Genomic DNA, 6,817 nt, shown 5'->3' on the forward strand with positions numbered 1-6,817 from the left:
TGAAGCTCTGCTGATTTTATCACCCAATCATGTACAAGCAAAAATGCTGTTTTTTTATTTTCCTTTCATGTCCCCCTCAGATCTACAGCGACTGCACTTCCAAGTGCACTTGTAGTGCAAAGTGGATTTGCCTTTAGTAAATAAATGACACTGAGTCCAGCTGGCTGCTCATTACTTCCTTCTGCTGCACTGGAGCAAATGGAGAGAATGTTCTAAAACTTTAGCAGCCAGAATCTGGAACAGCCATTCTCTTCTGGGGTCCCTCGGCGGCTGTCACATCCAGCGCTGGTGCAAGGATGTTTGACACCCTAAGCAAAACCTAATTTTGCCACCCCCATTGGCTCCACCCCTGACTCTACCCCATTTGCCCATGTGACAGAAGGCACCGCTATACAGGAAGTATTGGCTCTGTTTCCTCTAGCACTGGCTCCAGTGCTGCGCTGCAACTCTAATTACACTACCGGTCAGACTGAGTTAGTTACATGCTGCAGCCTGCAGAGTATGCAGACTTTGAGGGAAATTAGCGGCCAGGCACCCCCAGGAAGCAGTGTGCCCTAGGTGGCTGCCTAGTTTCCCTAGTGGTAGCACCGGCCCTGATAGTAGCCGATTAGTTCATAACTTCAGATTCTCCAGTTAAGCTTTGAAAATGAAAGCTTGAAGCTGATTGGTTCTCATACACAGTTTCTGCAGACTCTGGCTGCTCCAGTCTTAGTAAATGTCATTAAGTGTGTGATGGCTGTCACTTCCTCCCTACTGCACAACACAGCACAGCAGTCCAGTGCTTCCTTACCACCCCCATGCAAAACTAGGGTCCCTTGCTCCTCACCCTCCATCCAATACTGCAGTCCCCTACTCATTATTTGCCACCCCCACCCTTCTCACACCCTATCCAACATTGCAATCTCCCGCTCTTAAAGGGGAAGTAAAGGTTCATGTTTTTTCACCCATCCTATGCATTAAGGTAAAAAAAAAAAACTGTTAATGAAAGGCCCCCCTAGCCCCCTCCCCCATTTTACTTACCTGAACCCATGAACTTGTCCCACGGGGATGCACTCTCTATCTGCCTGGGATTCTCTGCTCTTAATTGGACAGATTAATAGCAGCACAGCCATTGGCTCCCACTGCTGTCAATCAAATCCAACGACACTGGCGCCGACGCGGGGGCGAGTCCTGCATTCGGTGTCTGTGGATGCTGAATGCTGGACTCGGGAGTGCACCCGCAAGGTGGCCCCTCCAGGAGAGCTCTTCTCCCAGGTGGTTATCTGATGTGGGAAGGAGCTGAGAGAGGCGCAGAGGGACCCCAGAAGAGGATGTTTGAGGCCGCTCTGTGCAAAACGAACTGCACCGTGGAAGTAATTATGATATGTTTGTTATTTTTTTTTTTTAAACACAAACCTTTAGTGTTACTTTAACCCCCCACTCCGCAATCCTATGATGATTCTTACCACTTCATCCATTGCCACACTCCCCTATTTCTTACCTCCCATCTCAAACTGCTAATGTTTTACAGCACCATTATCTGACATTATGTCTCACCCTGCCTCCAGCCATAACCTGAAAATAAAAATGGCTTCTGTTAGTGATGAGAGTAATACTTGTTCACATGACAGGTGTTAGCTTCAGGCATAAATAAGGAGTATGTCACCAAAACACCAAGAGACTCCATAAGGGTCCAATGTTTTATTGAACAACCACTTCACTTGATCAAGCATGTGAAGGGGTCCTGTGTGGCTCCAAAACATTGCTATCCTTTGCTGTGACATGATTGTTCAATAAAATTTTGGACCCTTTTATGGTGTCCTGGGTGTGCCGGTGACTTATTCCTTGCTCTGGGTTGTCCCGGTTTTCTGCCTGTGGTTGCTACAGCAACCACCTACTCTTCAGCCAATCTCAGCCCTTGTACACACGGTTGGACATTCCGACGGAGGGTGTCCGATCAGACCGTGTTGTCGGATAATCCGACTGTGTGTAGGCTCCATCGGACTGTTTCCGTCAGAGTGTCCGATGGACCAAGTTTTCCAACTTGTCTATAAAATTTTCCGAGAACATGATCCGATCGGACTTTGTCCGATCATGTGTAGAGAATTCCGATCAGACAAAGTGCCACGCATGCTCAGATCAAATTCCTAAACCAAAGCTATTGGCTACTAGCCTGAACGTAGTCCCATCCTAACGAAATAACGTCATCACGTTAAGTACGATCGGATTTTCTGACAACTTTGTCCGACCGTGTGTATGCAACAGTTTCGGACAATATCCGTCAAACAAAATCAGACGGATTTGGTTGTTGGAATATCCGACCATGTGTACAAGGGCTCAGGAATGTGCTCATGGGGAATATTGCTCTGAGGTTCATGAGGCTATATACACATATAGACTCCAAACTATGGCCCTCCAGTTGTTCAGGAACTACAATTCCTGTCATGCTTAGCCATGTCTGTGAATGGCAGAGTTTTACAATGCCTCATGGGATGTGTAGTTCCGCAAAAGCTGGAGGGCAATAGTTTGGAGATCCCTGTAACATGATCATAATTGTCCTGTCCAACAGTTCCTTACTACTTAATTTTGAGAGCTATGGGGAGTATTATTATTCACGATTTATATAGAGCCAACAGTTTAAGCAGCGCTTTACAATGTATAGGGGGGGAGACAACACAATTGCAGTACAATACAAAAAGTACAGGAGGGCCCTGCTCGTAGAGCATACATTCTAAAGGGAGGAAGGGGGTACAAAATGTAATAGCTGCAGAGAATAATTATATGGGGGTGGCTCGGGGACGGTTATTAGGTAGGTGTGGGATAGGCTTCCCTGAATAAATGAGTTTTCAGGGATCTCCTAAAGGTGGACAGGGTAGGGGCTGATCAGACAGACTGGGGCAGGGAGTTCCAGAGGATGGGAGAGGCTCTGGAGAAGTCTTGAAGGTGAGCATGAGAGGAGGTAACAAGGGTGCTAGAAAGCAGGAGGTCCTGGGAGGAGCGGAGGGGATGATTTGGGCGATATCTGCAGATGAGGTTGGTGATGTAGATGGGGGCAATGTTGAGATCTATGGGGAGTATGAAGCTTTATAGTGGCATTTACACAGGGAGAGGGATGGCGGCAGATATACCACCCCGGCCTTTTCATATAGGGGTGAGCAGTCCCTGGGGACAGGGGGGCAGCCTCAGGCAGAGAGTCCAACATATCCACTGCTAGCCAGCCAGTGATTTTTTTTTTTCGTTCTTCCTGTCGAAGAACCTTAACTTATGGGAGAAAGTAGGCTGTTTTTTTGTTTTTTTTTGCAAACTGTACATTTATAGATGGTTGGCAACCCTGTCCTCTACTTTGGTCTGGGAATCTAACAAACTATGTAATAGATGGTCACTAACACGTTGCATTGAGATAAAATAGATCTGTGTGCCCAAAAAAGCTTACAGGTACAGTGTTCCTGTGGCACACCATGTACTAGACGTGTACAGAACCATATAGCCTAGTTTATGAAGCTTTGGCTTTGCTTTGGCTCATTTCAAAACACACATGAGCTGTGTACTTTATCCTCATTGATACAATAATCCCTGTTCATTTAAATATTTTTACTAGAACTTCTCCTACCCAAGGTAAATTGTTACTTAGGCTGAAAAAAGAAAAATATGAAATCAAATTTAGTCTGGGTAAAAAAAAAACGTATACAGTTTATCCATAGGGATGGAAAAGAAAAAACCCATAAATGCCCGTGAAATTTAACCAAAGAAAAAATAATCCTAACCTTCAGTTGATCCAGGGGAAAGCCAAAAACAATTAAGCCCCATACATACTATCAGGTTTATCAAAACCATGTAGTGCAAGGACCCCTGCCTGATTGCATACAAATTGAAACTCCTAAGGTTTGACCTCATATTATATGGTTTTGGTAAATCTAAAGGAAAAAATCAGCAGAAAAACTGATAGTGTGTATGGGGCTTTAGAAAATCCTGCCTGAACCACAAAAGGAATCCTTGCTAGAGAGAACCTTGGGCAAACTCCCTGGATGAACATTTGCATAGTTCCCAACTGTCCCTGATTTGGAGGGACTGTCCCTGATTTGGAGCAATGTCCCTCTGTCCCTCATTCCTCCTCATCTGTCCCTCATTTTGGTCTGATCTCTATAGCTGCATATAAAATGCCCTTTTTATCTATGCCGCTGGCTGTATCACGGGAGCGCGCCCGCAAGCGCTTCTCACCATGGAACGTGAGAAGTCCTTGCGGGAGGAAGCCGAGACAGGACCCCAGAAGACCAGGTTCAGGGCCACTCTGTGCAAAACGAGCTGCACAGTGGAGGTAAGTATAACATGTTTGCTATTCTAAAAAAAATGTAAAGAATTACTTTACAACCCCTTTAATTGTAGATACTTTAGTATCCCTATATCCAGGGCTGGATTTATATCTCAGGAGCCTATAGGCAGAAAATTCTGAAGTGCCCCCCCCCCCCCCAAAAAAAAGACAGTAAGACCAACGTGTTTTTTTTTCTTTAAGAAATCCAGGGCTGGATTTATATCTCAGGAGCCTATAGGCAGAAAATTCTGAAGTGCCCCCCCCCCCCCCCAAAAAAGACAGTAAGACCAACGTGTTTTTTTTTCTTTAAGAATAAATTACCGCAGAGGTCTAGGAAAAGCAAAATTTCAGTAAAAAGTACACTAATAAGAATTTTAGGGCAAACAAACGCAATACACTACTCACATGTTTGGTAAAATATAAAAGACAAGGTTGTACCAAATAAATAGATACCCAACATGTCAAGCCTTAAATTTGTGTGTGGCCATGAAATGATCACTTACAGTTGTGCTCAAAATTTGCATACCCTGGCTGAAATTGTGAAATGTTGTCATTTATATTGAAAATATGATTAATCATGCCAAAAAAAAATTATTTTATTCAAGGATAGTGATCAAATGAAGCCATTTATTATCACATATTTTAAAAGGAGCCAAAAAACTCATAATGATAACAGAAATCACCCAAATGGTTCTGATCAAAAGTTTACATACCCTTGAATGTTTGGCCTTGGTACAGACTCAGAAGGTGGCACACACAGGTTAAAATTGCAATTAAAGGTTAATTTCTCACATTTGTGGCTTTTTAAATCACAATTTGTGTCTGTGTATAAATAGTGAATGAGTTTATTAGCTTTCACATGGATGCACTAAGCAGGCTAGACGCTAAGCCATGAGGAGGTAGAAAAGAACCGTTAAAAGATCTGCGTAACAAGGTAATGAAACTTTACAAAGATGGAAAAGGATATAAAAAGATACCCAAAGCCTTGAATATGCCAGTCAGTGCTGTTTAATACTGGGAAAGGCTTCTTTCTGGCAACTTGACCATGCAGCTCTTTTTTGTTCAAGTATCATCGTATTGTGCACCTTAAAAACAATCACATCATCTTTTTCCAGTGCAGCCTGTATTTCTCCTGAGGTTACTTGTGGGTTTTTCTTTGTATCCTGAACAATTCCTGTGGCAGTTGTGGCTGAAATATTTCTTGATCTACCTGACCTTGGCTTGGATCCCCAAATTTTCTACTTTTTATTAAACAGCCAGGTTCCCTACCGCGCATGAGTGAGTCGCGCTGCGCGTCTTAACTGGTCCCTGCTGTCTTCTGGGACCCATGTGTCTCCCAGAAGACAGCGGTGGGGGGCGGAGGAGGGGCCGGACACATAGCGTAGATCACAGCAGAGCCTGCAGTGATCTATGCCTGGAATTGGGAGCAAATGGCTGGATTATACAGGTATCTGCTCCCCCCTCCCCCCTGAAAGGTGCCAAATGTGAGACCGGAGGGGGGTGGGGAATCTGATCAGCAGAAGTTCCATGGGGGAAACTCCCCTTTAAGGGCAGATGGATTCCATGAAGTAAATGCTATATGAATCATCTACCCTTACTCGAGATGGCTGCAGCTATAAATTCTAGGGGGTTGTTTATCAAGTGATTTCTTCAAAATAAATGGAAAGCATGATTGAATGAAGAAGTTTGCTTTGAATATTAAAAAATTAATTAAATGGCATTTTCAGTTTGTGGTGCTCAGATATAGGTAAGTTCTGCTTTAACCACTTCCCGACCGCCTCATGCAGATATACTGCGGCAGAAGGGCACGTACAGGCAGATTAACATACCCGTATGTTGCCCTTTAAGAGACGGCTTGCGGGCACACGCTTGCGCCCACCGGGAGCTCCATGAGCGCGATTACCGGTCAATAGTCCACAGGGATACCCGCGATCATCTCACTGAGAGAAAGAACGGGGAAATGCTAATGTAAACAAGCATTTCCCATTTCTGCCTAATGACACTGACACTGATCACAGCTCCCTGTGATCCGGAGTGGTGATCAGTGTCGTGTCACACACAGCCCATCCCCCCATAGTTAGAATCACTCCCTAGGACACACTTAACCCCTACAGCGCCACCTAGTGGTTAACCCCAGTCACATTTACACCGTAATCAATGCATTTTTATTTGCACTGATCACTGTATAAATGTGAATGGTCCCAAAATCGCGCCAAAAGTGTCCAATGTGTCCGCCATAATGTCTCAGTCCAGATAAAAATAGCTGATCCGCCGCCTTTACTAGTAAAAAAAAATAATAATAAAAATGGCATAAAACTATCCCCTATTTTGTAGACGCTATAAATTTTGCGCAAACCAATCAATAAACGCTTATTGCGATTTTTTTTTTTTTTTACCAAAAATATGTAAAAGAATACATATCGGCCTAAACTGAGGAAAAAAATGTATTTCTATATATTTTTTGGGGATATTTATTATAGCAAAAAGTAAAAAATATTGCGTTTTTTTTTTTCAAAATTGTCGCTAGTT

The sequence above is a fragment of the Lithobates pipiens genome, unplaced genomic scaffold, assembly GCF_037356315.1.
Source record: "Lithobates pipiens isolate NorthernLeopardFrog02 unplaced genomic scaffold, aLitPip1_a1.2 Scaffold_8, whole genome shotgun sequence".
Taxonomy (NCBI): domain Eukaryota; kingdom Metazoa; phylum Chordata; class Amphibia; order Anura; family Ranidae; genus Lithobates; species Lithobates pipiens.